The 14,952-nt window shown below is 47.1% G+C and overlaps 1 protein-coding gene across 2 annotated transcripts in view; it reads right to left on the bottom strand.

The window, feature by feature from the left end:
* Nucleotides 1-14,952, bottom strand: part of LOC127579506 (NACHT, LRR and PYD domains-containing protein 3-like) — a 776,460-nt gene that overhangs the window by 76,609 nt on the left and 684,899 nt on the right. The window lies entirely within an intron of this gene.

Raw genomic sequence — 14,952 nt, 5'->3', positions numbered from 1 at the left:
AGCCACAGAGATCCCGAGACAGACATCGCACCTATTGTCCAGCATAATTGAGTTATAATCAAGAATTCAAAGACAGGTATCACCCCTCATTGTTTCGGACAAGCTTCCCACTCGTTGTTTATTTCACCCAGTGCTCCTATTTTCGAGCATAACGGGACTGAAACCAATGTTCCCGACAAAGTAATTAACACCTTATCCATTGAGTCAGCTTCTTGCGGCCTGCTGCTTACGAGGTATTTTTTCTATCAGCAAAAGGTATGGTGACAGTTTTTCACCCTTTACGTCCGCATGCCCTCCTTTTTATCATTACATGACAACCTGGAGTAGCGCCGATAACGGGGCCGAGAGTTTATTAATAAGGACCTTGCAACAGGTATTTAGACAGGCCAGCACCAGACAGCATACTATTATAATAACAACCAGCCCCACTGCTCCATGCAGCAAGTATGATGCCCAAGATCCTCTCAGTAGCCACCCAAACCAACCCGTCCCTCCTGCAAGTCCCCGCCTAAAGCTTGCTTCTGAATGTCCTGAATGGCATGGACAATGTTGTAGGACTATTCTCTCACATTGTTAACACATTTGTACCCTACTATGCCACATACTCCTCCTTGCTGAACCAACTGGTAGTCCACAGCATACCGGGTCTGCTGGGCATAAAGTTGAAGTTCCGCCAGTTCCCGGTTCACTGCCTCCAGGCCCTTCATAGTACTGTTTCCCAGCACGGCCAGTCAACAAATAAGGTAGTTCCGGTTTTTTGCGGCTATAGTTCCTGCCGAACCCCCCAGAGAGAGACAGTACTCAGAAACCCGTAGCTTAACGACGATAAAGGGAATCCCAACGTAACAAGATCCCTCCAGTCCTCACAGAACTCCTCAGTAACTGACCGCACCACAAGTCTTCGTCGGTCATGAGCTTTCTGTTGGCAGGGGACCGTGACCAGCCCGATCGTTCCCATTGCAAACCAGGCTGGCAGAGTGGGGGTGGTGGTAAGGTAAGTACTATTAAAGAGGAATACATAACCCTACTTAGCCCGGTAACAGGTTACATTACCCGATTGCTCTGGACTGGGCATCTGAAAATACCAAGAGATTCTAACAACATTTCTCCCATTGTTTCTCAGGTAATTCTCCCTGGTTAGCCATTCTAAAGAGAAATTAGACAATTTCACGTGGGTCCCGTTCCTTTCCCCACAAACTCATCGCTCCCCTGAAAGTAACGTTACAGACCTAGTGGCAGCGCACTCACACCTAAACCACCCCCGCTTAATTCCTCATTTTCTCTTTGTACAAGTAGTGCTGGCACTACTTATGCTGTAGGCCGTATGCTGTACGAACGCTATCCTACAACCCCATCCTTTACCGGTGAAGCAGAGGGAGAAGGGCTGCTGGTTGGTTGTGCTACTAGGACCTGTTACTGTTCTTTGCGTTTTTACACGGCAGCACCCTCAGGTACGTTCCCGTCTGCCCAATACACTTTTTTTCTGGGTGTTCTTACTTTAAGAGGGCCCTGGGGCTCCAGCTTGATGTGGCTACAAAAACGCGTTCCACTAATTCTGCCAAGGGGTAGCAAACAATGCGATTCCCATGTAGCTGTATGTGTAATTTGTAAATCAAATTATCCTCTAATGCCCACGCAAGAGTACTAGTAATGGTAAGGAGTCCGAATCTAAGAAATATCGTCTTTCTTCAGTGTCCATCGTTTACAGTCACTCAGAAGAATCCAGCGTTCCTGGCCTGTACTTTCACGGCTGTAGGAGTTTGGAGTGGTATCTAGAGGGGCCCTTCCACCGAGGTCCGAGTTTAGGGCGCTCCCAATCTCGTATCAGTACCGAATCTCCGAAGTGCCAGGTCAGGCAGTTCCGCATTCTGTCCTTCAAGTGGTTTAAAGGCACTCTCCACCTGTGAATGAAGAAACTTTAAAGAGGACGTAAGTTGTCTGAAATACCTTTGTAGTTCATCCCCCATGATATTAATGTCAACCTGGGTGGGGGGCTGGATTTCAGCGTCCCATGCGGTTCTTCCCGGACTTCCATAGACGATTGCGGCAGCCAATACCCCGGTGGCCGAGTGTGTGTGGGGGGGGGGGGGGATGTAATTCTCATGTGGCATAATGCTATGGGGAGAACCTTCAGCCAATTTAGACCAGTCTCTGATACTAATTTAGTTAGTTTATTCTTCAGGGTGCTGTTAGCTCGTTCTACTCTACCCACTGCCTAAGGGTGGTACGTGCAGCGGAACTGCTGTTCGATATGCAGTGCCACGTACAAGTCCTTATTTATTTTCCCTAGGAAGTGGGGACCATTGTCTGAACTTATCTGTCGGGGTACCTCAAACATTAGTATAACCTCTGTAAGCAATAACTTCACCACCGTTGAGACCTTTTTGTTGGTGGCTAGAAAAGCTTCAATCCATGTACTAAATACATCAACGACAACAAGACGGTAGTTATACCAATGTACACTCGGTAATTCAATAAAATCAAGTTGTATACATTCAGAATGACCACCTGGCAAAGGGATTTTGCCTAGGGTGCTCTTCACCGTTTTCCCAGCATTGGTTTATTGGAATATCAAACACGATCGTATTTTGCCTTGTGCTGCTTCCTCCAATCTGGGGTGCCACCAGGTACGCAGTAAAATGTTACTAACTGATGTATATCAACGCTCCAAATTTCCCAGCCATTTACCCTGTATGTCCTACCGGAATTTGATCACCCAAAGTGTATTAAATCATACTTGTCTCACATATTGCAAGGAAAGGTCCCACCACCAATCCCTGCAGTTCACCACTTAATGCAGAGCGCCAGTCAGAGAAAAACCCACACACTACTACCCTTTGCCTCCTATCACCAAGCCAATTTTGTATCCAGTTTGACAACATGTCTCGAATCACTTATGCCTTAACATTTTGGACCAACCTACCAAGGGGGTCTTTGTTAAAAGCCTTGGTAAATTCCATAGAGAGTATGTCTACCTCTCTGCGTCGTCATTTTTTTTTCAAGTTTACACCTTAAAAATTCAATCAGACTTGTGAGATATAATGTTCCTGCACAAGGCCACACTGACTCCTTCTGATCTTCCCCTGCCTTGTCAGTGTAGCATGAATTCTGTTCTTCGGAATTCACTACCACTGGTGTAACAACTTCCCTAACACTGATCGTAAGGTTGAAAACCTGAAATGATAATAGAGTGAATGGCGGAAACGGTGATCAAGAGTGAAAACGTCAGATGAGGAGGCACAAGAGGGAACTGGAATGTAGGAGGACAAATGCAAAACCTGTGTATGGATGGCTAACCACACAATTAAGTCGAGAATGCTGGATTTATAATTTTTTGCTCTTGTCTCCCAATTACCCGCGAAATCACTTCAATGATCCAATACTTCTGCGCCTTTCGTCTCATGTCCGCACGTCTATTCTCTCCACGGCCGAGGGCCGTGCTTCGATTCCTGGGTCGTCAGATCTGCAGGACCATCCGTCAGATCCTGAGACTGTCCATCCATTTCCGCTCCCAACAGCTCCTCCGCAGAAAACCGGCCGTCGACTGTATGCCAGCACAAACTCATGCAGCAGAATATTTTAAGCCAAATGATGCAAGCACGGTAGTGTAGTGGTTAGCATGACACTATAACAGCGCTAGCGACCCGGGTTCAATTCCCGCTGCTGTCCGTAAGTAGCTTGTACGTTCTCTCTGTGGCTGCGTGTGTTCCCTCCGGGTGCTCGGGTTTCCTCCCGCATTCTAAAGATGTACGGGTTAGGAAGTTGTGGGCATGAGATGTTGACGCCGGAAGCATGGCGACGCTTGTGGGCTGCCCCCAGAATACCCTACGCAAAAGATGCATTCAACCTTGTGTTTCGATGTACACGTGACGAATAAAGATATCTTATCTTATCTTAATTGGTAGTGATCCAGGGGAATGAAGCGGAGTAAATTGAAAAAGGGACCTCAAGGTAACAACTGGGGAACAGCGATCACGGTATTAAAATGTGACGAAATAACAACAAAATACTGGAGGAACTCAGTAAACTAGACAGCATCCGTTGATAGAAGCAGACGGTCAATATTTCGAGCCGGGTCCCCCACTCCTGAAGGAGGGTCCCGACCCGAAACGTTGACGGTCTGCTTTTCTCCATGATACTGCCTGGCCTGCAGAGCTCCTCCAGCATCTTATTGTTGTTTCATCTAGATTCCAGCATCTGCCTTCTTTTGTTTTTCTATTACGATATCACGAAAAGCAAAGATCACAAAACATAAAAGTAGAAGTGGGAAATCCGTACCATGGTAGCTGCTCTATAATTACGCAGGATTAGGGCTAATCTTCTCCGTTGACGAATTCCGTGCGCTATCCACATCTGATTGGATTGTCTACATATCCACATATGTGTCAAAATGTAAGGTTTCAAACACTGAGCCTCCATAGCCCTTCAAGTGGAGAGTTTAGAAGATTCACTACAATCCCTGAAGTATATTTTCCCCGCACAATTCTAATTGACCCCGTTAATAGACTCCACAGTTGCGGTGAACTCCCGCTCTGCATCCAGTCTGTTAGAAGTATGTAAGTTGGAGGCAGTCCATCTCTGTCTCTTTTGTTCACTCCATGGATCTCTTCAGCTCCGTCTCAGTACATCCATTACACGCCGTCATCCTCCCACAAGTACGTAGGGACTCCATTCCATTCTCACAGTTCCCCTGTATCCGTCGTATTTGTTTCCATGTTGCGACATTTCTCACATAAATGATTCTGAAATTTCTTCTTTCGACTGTAGCTTCCCCAGACATTGTAGATATATTCCCTTCGACATCTCATCTATTTGCTGGACTCCTCCACCGGACAGAGCAAGGATAGGTTCGCCCGGTCCTCACGTACCACCCCACCAACGTATCATGCTCTTCAATTTCGACCAGAGCCAGATGCATTCCGCCAACCAAGACACCTTCCTTACCTCGCTCCTTCCCAGCTTTTCAGCAGTTTGAAGGGAACGTTCTCTTCGTGACTCCCTGATCTGTTCTTCCGTTCTCACCACTCAGTCCTCATCCGACAGCACTTTCGATGGGATCCATACAGTTTATGTCCCTGCCAGGTGAAGCGGCGATTCATGTGTACACCTGTTCAATTAGTTACTTATTTCAGTGTTCAAAGTGTCGGCGCCGCTACATTGGAGGATCCAAAGGTAGATGAGTGAGTGCATGTTCTCAGTTCCGAGTCTCTGGTGCCTGCCACATTAATTCTCCATTCCAGTTCCACTCAGTTCTTACTGTGTGTGTTTTCCTGTACTGATAATAACGAAGCCCAACACAGGCTTCAGTGCAAAATTATTCTGCAGGAATTATTTTAAAGTGCGGTGGCCATCTCTGTTCATGGGCGAGAAGGTTTATAGAGACTAGCAAACAGCCTGTGCTGCATACACTCGGCACCCACACTTACGAAAAGTTACAAGCATAAGCGGGCACACAGTGATCTCATACGCCTCATAGGGATTGGATACAGCTCAAACCTGTTTTATATTTATCATCACATGTAAATCATAAACCACAGAACACTACAACAGAGTAAGGCCCTTCGGTCCACAATATGGTGCCGATATTTTATTCTGATCTAAGAGCTATCGAACCCTTCCCTCCCACATAGCTCCCCATTTCTCCATCATTCATTTGTCTATCTAAGAGTCTCTTAAATGTCCCTGATCTATCTGCCCCCACAATCTCTGCAGGCAGTAGGTTCCAGGAACCCACCACTCTCTGTGAAAAAATACATACCTATCATATCCCCCTTATATCTCCCTTCAATCACCTTAAAATTATGTCCCCTTGTGTTAGCCATTGTCTCCCTGGGAAGAAGTCTCTGACTGTCGACTTGATCTATGCTTCTTATCATCTTGTTCACCTCAATCAAGTCACGTCTCATCCTCCTTCTCTCCAAAGAGAAAAACCCTATCTCACCCAAACTATCCTCATAAGATATGCTCTACAATACAGGCAACATCCTGGTAAAACTCCTCTGCACCCTCTCCAAAGCTTTCACATCCTTCCTATAATGCGTCGATTGGAAATGAACACAATACTCGAAATGTGGTCCAATCTGAGTGCTATGGAGCTGCAACATCGCCTCACGGCTCTTGAACTAAATACCCCGACGAATGACGACAAACACTCCATACACCTTCTTAACAATCCAATCGACCTGCGCGGCAACTTTGAGGGATCTATGGACCTGGACCCCAAGATCTCTCTGTTCCTCCACACTGCTACAAATCCTGCCATTAACCTTGTATTCTGCCTTCAAATTTGATCTCCCGAAGTGTATCACCACACTATTCGGGTTTGAAGTCCATCCACCATTCCTTAGCCCAGCCCTGCATTCTATCAATATTTTGTTGTAATCGACAGCAACCTGCTACACTATCCACAACACCACCAACCTTTGTATCATCAGCAAACATACTGACCCACCCTTCCATATCCTCATCCAAGTCATTTATAAAAATGACAAAGAGCAGGGGTCCCAGACAGAATACTCTCTATCTACCACCACGCTCTGCCTTCTATGGACGAGCCTGTTCTGAATCCACACAGCCAAGGTTCGCTGGATGCCACTCCTCCTGACTTTCTCAATAAGGCTTTCATGAGGAACCTTATCAAACGCCTAACTGAAATTCATGTATACCACATCCTCTCCTCTACCTTCATCAATATACTTGTCACATCCTCAAAGAATTCAATCAGGCTGTTGAGGCACGACCTACTCCTCACAAAGCCATGCTGACTGTCCCTTACCAGCCTATGTTTCTCTAAATGCCCATAAATCCTGTATCTAAGAATCTTCTCCAGTAATTCGCCCACCACTGAAGTAAGACTCACTTGTCTGTTATTCCCAGGGTTACCCCTTATTCAACATAGCAACAATATTTTTCACCCTCCAACCATCTGGCACTACTCCTGTGGCCAGTGAGGACGCAAGGATCGTCGCCAAAGGCGCAGCAACTTCTTCCTTCGCTTCCCGTAATAATCTTGGATATGTCCTGTCCGACCCCGGTGACTTAACTGCCCTAATGTTTTTCAGCATATCTTTACGTCGAAATGCCCTAGCATATCATCTTCTCGTACGCCATTCTCACAAACGTCTCTCTCTCTCTCTCTCTCTCTCTCTCTCTGGTGAATACTGAAGCAAAGTATTCATTAAAGATCTCCCCAACGTCTTCCAACTCCAGGCATATGTTTCCTCTTTTATCGCTGATCGGTCTAGTCCCCCTACTATTCTTCACATACGTGTAGAACGCCTTGGGGTTTTCCTTGGTCCTACTCGCCAAGGACTTATCATGCCTCCTTTTCGCTCCCCTAAGTCCATTCGTAAGGTCCCTCCTGGCTACCTTGTAACTCTCCAGAGCCCTGTCTGATCTGTGCTTTCTAAACCTGAGGTAAGCTTCTTTCTTCCTCTTGACAAGATATTCTACATTTCTTGTCAACAACGGTTCCTTCACTCTACCATCCTTACCCTGCCTCAATGGGACAAACTTATCCCGAGCCCCATGCAAGTATTCCTAAAACAACCTCCACATTTCAGCTGTGAACTTCCCTAAGAACGCCCCCAAGTTCCCAATTTACGGTCCGACGTTCCTGCATGATAGCATATTAATTCCCCTCCCCAAGATAAATACTTTCCCATACCGTCTGCTCCTATCCGTCTCAAAGCTATGGTAAAGGTCAAGGAGTTATGGTCACTATCTCCAAAATGCTCTCCCACCGAGAGTTCTGAAACCTGATCAGGATCATTAACTAGTACCAGGTCCAGAATGGCCTCTCCTCTAGTCAGCCTATCTACATACTGTGTTAGGAATCCTTCCTGGATACACATCGCAAACTCCGCCCTATCTACTCCTTTACACTAAGGAGGTTGAAATCAATATTTGTGAAGTTGAAATCACCCATGAACACAACCCTGTGATTTTTGCACCTCTCCAAAATCTGCCTCCCAGTTTGCCCCTCAGCTTCCCTGCTGCAATTGTGCGGGGTGGGTGTGGTCCCTGTAGAATACTCCTAACAGTGTGATCGCACCATTCCTGTTTTTGACTTCCACCCACACGGACTCGGTGGACAATCCCTCCAGGACATCCTCCCTTTCTGCAGCTGTGACAACGTTCCTGATCATCAAAACCACTCCCCCACCTCTTTACCTCCGTCGCTGTCCCTTTTGAGATATCTAAACCCCGGAATATCCAGCAGGCATTCCTGCCCTTCCGACAGCCAAGTCTCTGTAATGGCCACCACCTCACAGTTCCACGTACTTGCCCACGCTCTATTACCCTTGTTCCTGATACTTCTCGCATTGAAGTAGACACACTTCAGCCCATCCAACTGACTGTAAGTTTGCCCTTTAAAATGCCGGTCCTTCCTCACAGTCTTTGTACACGCAGCATCTACTTGTACACCAAATGCACCAACCTATGACCTACTACTCGGGTTACCGCCCCCTTGCCGAACTAGTCTAAACCCTCCCCAACCGCTCGAGCAATCTTGCCGGCAAGAATATTGGTCCCTCTCCAGTTCACGTGTAACCCGTCCATTTTGTACAGGTCGTACCTTCCCCAGAAGAGTTCACAATGATCAACAAATGTGAAACCCGGCCCCCTTCACCAATTCCGAAGCCACACATACATATGTCATTTCATCCTATTCTTTCCCTCACTAGCTTGTGGCACAGGCAGCAAACCACAGATTAATACCCTTTAAGTCCTGCTTCTCACCTCTCTACTTAGGTCCCTATATTCCCTCTTCAGGACCTCATCTCTTTTCCTACCTCCGTTATTGGTACTAATATGTACCACGACCTCTGGCTGTTCACCCTCCCCCTTCAGAATGCTGTGGACCCTACGGTTCGGGTCCCCACTCTCACTGTCACGGTGCTGTCACCATCAATTCTGTTGGAATAGCGCCATGATCAAAAGTGATTCGCAGTGTGCCAGCAGACTTCAAGTTATATTGGAATCATAAGGTGAAATGTTAAACACGAGGCATCATTAGTAAGGTGAAAGCAAAAGCGACAGCAACAATGTTAGCGACAGCGCATCACCAGAGATAAAACATATCCAATTATAGACCGGAGGAGTAACGTGTTTACTGAATTACTGTGAGGCACGAAGAAGCTCAGGGCGCCCTGGATGGATCCTCCCTGTAGGGATCGCAAAGCGAGCGCCGACGTCACTCCCCTGAGGGTATTTTCCGTTGTGGAATGTGAATGAATGAGCTTCTTAGTACAGCTGCACAATGCACCCATTGGAGACCAGGTCGCACTGGACGGAACATCGCCCCTTGTTTGTTAAGTGGCTCCAACTAACCCCACTTGTTGCGCAACCTGTTTCTCCATGACCGAGTATTCGAGTTTTCTAGAAAGCGGGAGGCCTTCGAGATCTCAGTCACACTCTTATGTGATCTACAAAACAGGACAGAATTCAAATTATCTTAACGGGTCGACAATCTGAGATATCTTGGTAGCCAGCAAATCCCGAAGGGGATTCCCGAGTCACAAGAGTGAGAATCATTGTGACACTGAAATGGAGAGCAGAAGAATATCGGTGTATCGGGCAGCTTCACGTTACTTTGTCTGACAACGTCTGTCACTCTCCTTGTCGCCGGTTTGACCATGCATTCTGATCGCGACTATTATTCTCTCGCAGATATCGTTGTTAAAAGCGGACATCTTCTCACGCACCTTTGTTCCTCTACAAACACATGTATTTATGAAGTGACCCAAACTTAATTCAGGGAGGGTCTGAAGACGTTGGTAATGTCTCCTTGGCGGTTTATTCTGGCATCGACCAAGAAAAATGTAAGTCAAACCAAGTCCTCCTGTGCTCCATAGACTTTGGTTCCATTCCGTGCCACCTGTTATAACAGGCACTATTCCGTGAGACATCCGGATACTTCTTGAGAAAAAGAGTAAGATCGAATTAATGGGTTTAATGTCTCATGGCGTGCGGAATTGACATTACGTTTAACTCATTTAATGTAAAAAGAAAATGGTTGAATGTGCAGAATCGACAGGAGTTTGGCCGCTAAGCCATAAGGTACATCAGCGCCGCTGCGGAACACAGGTGGAAATCGAGACTAGAGATATACATGCGCTACTGAGCCGGAGCGACCTGTATTCCACCTTGGTCGCCTGTAAAACAGCGGACTCTAACGACCAATGCCACCCCGAGGTAGTTTTTACGAAATGTTTCTTGTGAACACTGAACGAGCGAGGACGGGGCAATTTTCTCCGAATCTTGAGGGCACCCCAGCAATTCAGAAAGTACAACGGTGTTGAAGATTATAAGCAATAATGTCATGGTAATTTGACGTAGAAATTCAGGAATAAATTAATGTATCCCCTCGAGATATCCCGTTTTACTTTAACATCGGTTAAGGTAACGCTCAGCCGATTCAGTCTCTCCTTATACCTCATGCCCTCCAGTCCCGGGAAAATCCCTGTGAATCCTCTCTGTATCCTCTCCAGATTAATCACAACCTTCCTCCAACGTGTTTATGGCCATCTGCTACTCAGGTTTAACGTCCAGCGCCAGTGAACAGGGTCGGCTGTTCCAGAAGATTTCTCTGTTCTGCCCAAATAAAGTAGCGCACTCTTTTGTTTCCCCCTGTTGGAGGGGCCATGTGCAGCGCATGAAATATTACCCAGTCTCTGTCCGTTTGATTCCGAACAGCGACAATGTTCCCGTGTCCTCCCGCTGTGGGTTCAGGTTTGGGGACCAAATGAGCTTGTTGGTGCGGGGCGCACAGGAACAATGCTCACCGATAGTCAGCAAATCACTGAGAGAAGTCAGAGGAAGGGGTGTGCGGGATGTCCCACATATTCGGTGTAACTACATCCCTGCTCTTCCTGCTTTTTACCATCGTCAGGGTGCCGGGATCACCACCAGGTCCCCGTCCCGCCGCAACACCGGCCAGGGTATTCGCTTTCATTTCCCACACCAATTCCCGCATCATGGATTGTACTGAGGTAAATAAACAGAATGACGCCACTGACCCCCACTGTCCCGACTCTCCCTCCCCAACAGGCTAACATTCCAGGATCCCGGGTGGGCCAGACCTCGAACATGTCCTTATTCCCCGACCGTGACCAAAAGTTGAGAAGTGACCATGCATCTCCAGTGAGTAGCAGCGGAAGTAGCGGCGTCCTGTCCATTCCCTGGGGTCGGATGCAGTCTAAGCATTGCCACGGACAAACGTTGGGCAGTCGGATTGCCTTTCACTTGGACCTGCCGGATTCTGAACAATTATCTTAGGGTGAATGGTAGGGAGTGTGGAGAGATAGAGGGACATGGGTGTACAAGGGTAGGACACACATCGTGAATCGTAGGGAGTACAGAAGGACAAAGGAACCTGTGTACAAGGGCAGGACACACACCATTGACAGTAGGGAGTATGGGGTGACAGAGACACTTTGTTTGCAGTCTGTCTCCAGATCATTACACGGGGACAGATGGACGTCTGTGGGGAGGTGGGTGGTGAAGGGAAATAGACGGACAGGACCTACCACCAATAGGTGCGGGCTTTTATGCATTGCTCATTTGACTGAGAGCTCGATGGCCAATGAGGTAGTGAGTGAGTTTCCATTTTGGTACGAACAGCATGGAAATAACAGCAACTGGATAATTGTGCAGTTTCCGTAGTCTGCAAAATAAAATATGATATGATTGCACTGGACAGAATGTAGGAAGGATTGGGGTGTGGAATCACTAGAGAGGGTGTAGAGAGGATTGGGGGTGTGATTGGACTGGAGAGGGTGCATGTAGATTATTGGGTGTGTGATTGCAGTTGAGAGGGTGCACAGAGGTTTGGAGAGGTGGTGATTTCACTGGAAAGGATGCAGAAGAGATGGAACACAGCGTCAGTATGTGTATTCTTGTCTGAGGAGCCGGTGCAGGGGGTAGGGATTTATGCTCTGAGTCCACTGAGGTTCCTTTTGGGGTCGGGGAGACCTGTGTGAGAGGGACAGGTTGCATTGAACCAGAGAGGGACCAATATCCTCACAGGGAAATTTGCCAGTGCTGCAGGGAAGGGTTGAAACCAGTTTCGCAGGGGTGTGGGATTCGAAGCAGGACCAAGTCTTGGGATAAAGCCAATGAGATAAAATCTAGATGTCAGGAATACTCCGTTAAACTGCATTTATTTCAGTGCCTGAGGCTGAATAGGTCAGGCTTGCGAACTCGATTGGCTCTGCGAACCAGTATGCTCCTTAATAAAAGAAACACGGCTGAGAGAAGCGAAGGACTGTCAGCTCAATATTCCAGGATGCAGATGCAGAGGAACAGGTAAACATGAAGGGGCGGAATCTCTTTGAAACGGGAGGACGGAACAGCGATGCTTAGCGATGACATTCTGGGGTGATCGTCCAGGAAGGTCAGATGGGTATAACATAGAAACAAGAAGGGGAGGATCACTTTTTTGGGGCTTACCAGGTTTACCCTTCACCATAACAGGAACATGCTGCTCCCGGACACCTGATATCACACTCTTAAAAGCCTCCGACTTGCATTTCGTTCCTTTCGCTTCAAATAGCCGTAGCCAATCGAAGTCTGCTAGGTCGTACATTCCTTCCCCCAAATTAGACCTTTTCCAGTTTAGGCCTGGGGAACCCTGGGGAAATTAAAACCTCCCGCTAATACAAGGCTATTATTGCTACAACAATGAAGTCCAATGGAATCCAGGGAGAACCGGTCAGGTGTTTTGTTTTGTAATCACAAGAAGGCACACTAGCTGTTCTGGTTCTATTGGAGTTTTATATATTCATAGGAACGGTGGAGAGTATTCTGACTGTTTGATGGTATGGAAACTCCAATGCACAAGACCGAAAGACGGTGCGGAAGGTTGTGGATTCAGCCAGCTCCATCGCCGACACAACCCTCCTGACCATCGAGGACATATTCAAGAGCCGGTGCCTCAGGAATGCGGCATCATTCACTGAGGACCCTCACCAGACAGTATGAAGACCCTCATTCAATGATCCAGGAACGGCTTCTTCCCCTAACGCTAATCCTAATTCAACAGGAAACTGAAGACATTTCAGAGGAGCTCAGAAGATGTCGGCACATCAACCAGAAATAATTTGAATACCTTACAGGTACTCAAGCCCGGGCGAGAAAATTCTACGTTCTCACCAAAATACACAAACACCCAGACACTTGAACCGTACCCGGAAAAATACCTAAGGGAAGGCCCATCATGGAAGGCATTAGCAGTGAGTCCTACATGATAGCAGAATACATTGATTCCTTCCTCAATCCACAGTCAGAAGAACACTCTAGTTACATCAAATACACATACCATTTCGTCCATATAGTCAACTCCCTCTCATTACACCCTGATACCATACATTTCACCATGGACATTGAAAGCATATACACAAATATAGAGACAGACAGTGGCATACAGACAGAGAGATCCTGCAGAATTATCCAGACCCGGAGAGGGCAGACGAGGCCTTAGTCAAACTCCTCTACGTGAGCCTGACAAAAATGACTTTGAATTCAATGATTAAATCAACTTTCAGGTCAAAGGCACGGCAATGGGAATGAAATTTTCCCCAGCCTCTGCCAACATATACATGGCAAAGTGGGAAGAGACAGTCTTCCCGAAAAATCCCAGAAAAACCATGTGCCTCTACAGGTATCTAGATGACATCTGGGCTGTTAGGACACATTCGGAGAGAGAGTTGGAAGAATTCATCCAAATCCTGAACACATATCACCCCTCCATAAAAGTAAATGCCATCACTAGTAGAGAGGAAGTTCATTACCAGGACACCACTGTTTTCAAACTAGCAGCAGAAAATGGTAGCCAAAAACTAGCGACTAAAGTATTCTTCAAGACAACAGACACGCATACCCACCTGCACATAACAAGGCATCACCAAAAAGACAGCTTCAGGGGCATCGTCAAATCACAACTAATCTGCTTCCACCACATTTGCACCGGGGAGGAGAATTTCAACCAGACCACCCGTATCCTCTTCACTGTACTTAGAGAAGTTACAGTAAACGCAGACTCAGGCTCATCAAATCAGATTTCTTGAGAGGCCTCACAAACCCCAGGCCACAGAATAGGGCAACATCCAAGCTGCCACTTTTAACGGGGTACAGTGGGATGGCCATTTGTATCCACACACTGATTAAGACCCATTTCCAACAACTGAAGGGCGGGTGAGCTCACTGAGAGAATACACAATAATGTCAGCTTTTGTGGCAGCTCTCCACCACCCCCCGCCCCCGGTACAGCACATTACACGTTCAATCCCCGCCACCCTACCTACATACGTACACACATATCAAAAATTCCGAGACAACTTCCTCACACAGGCCAGTGAATAACCACCCCTCCGGATTCCACATATACTCCTGGACATTCACCCCAAACAATTGCACCCGGGTCTCAGCCTGATCAACCGGCACAGCACATTACATGTTCCGCCCGCCGCTGTCCTACATACATCCCTATATACATGTACTGGCCTCACAGACAGCTTCCTCACACAGACTAGACAACAGGCACCCACATGATCCCACTTACACATCACTGCATTTCCCCTGTACCCAACTCCCCGCCAAACGACAAAACCCCCACAAGCCAAAACCCTCCACAAACACAACTTAACCCTCCGCCCCACTTCACATACACGACTCTATCTAGGACCCCTATCCCACCCTATTTAGACATGGAATCTGGAATAAGGCAGAGATCGCAATAAAGGCGAATGGAGCGGGACCAGGATGTGGGCGGAGAATTGACAGATGGAGTTTAATCCGGCCAACTGTGAAGTGTTGCAATTGAGAGATCAGATATAAAGAGACTTTACATTGTTAATGGCATATTAATTTCCCAGGGACGAAATGCCTGATAACAGAATACATGGCTTTGAGGTGAGAGGCGCCAAGTTCATAGGAGATGTATGTGCAGGT

The sequence above is a fragment of the Pristis pectinata genome, chromosome 17, assembly GCF_009764475.1.
Source record: "Pristis pectinata isolate sPriPec2 chromosome 17, sPriPec2.1.pri, whole genome shotgun sequence".
NCBI lineage: Eukaryota > Metazoa > Chordata > Chondrichthyes > Rhinopristiformes > Pristidae > Pristis > Pristis pectinata.
This window is presented reverse-complemented; position numbering and strand designations above follow the sequence as displayed.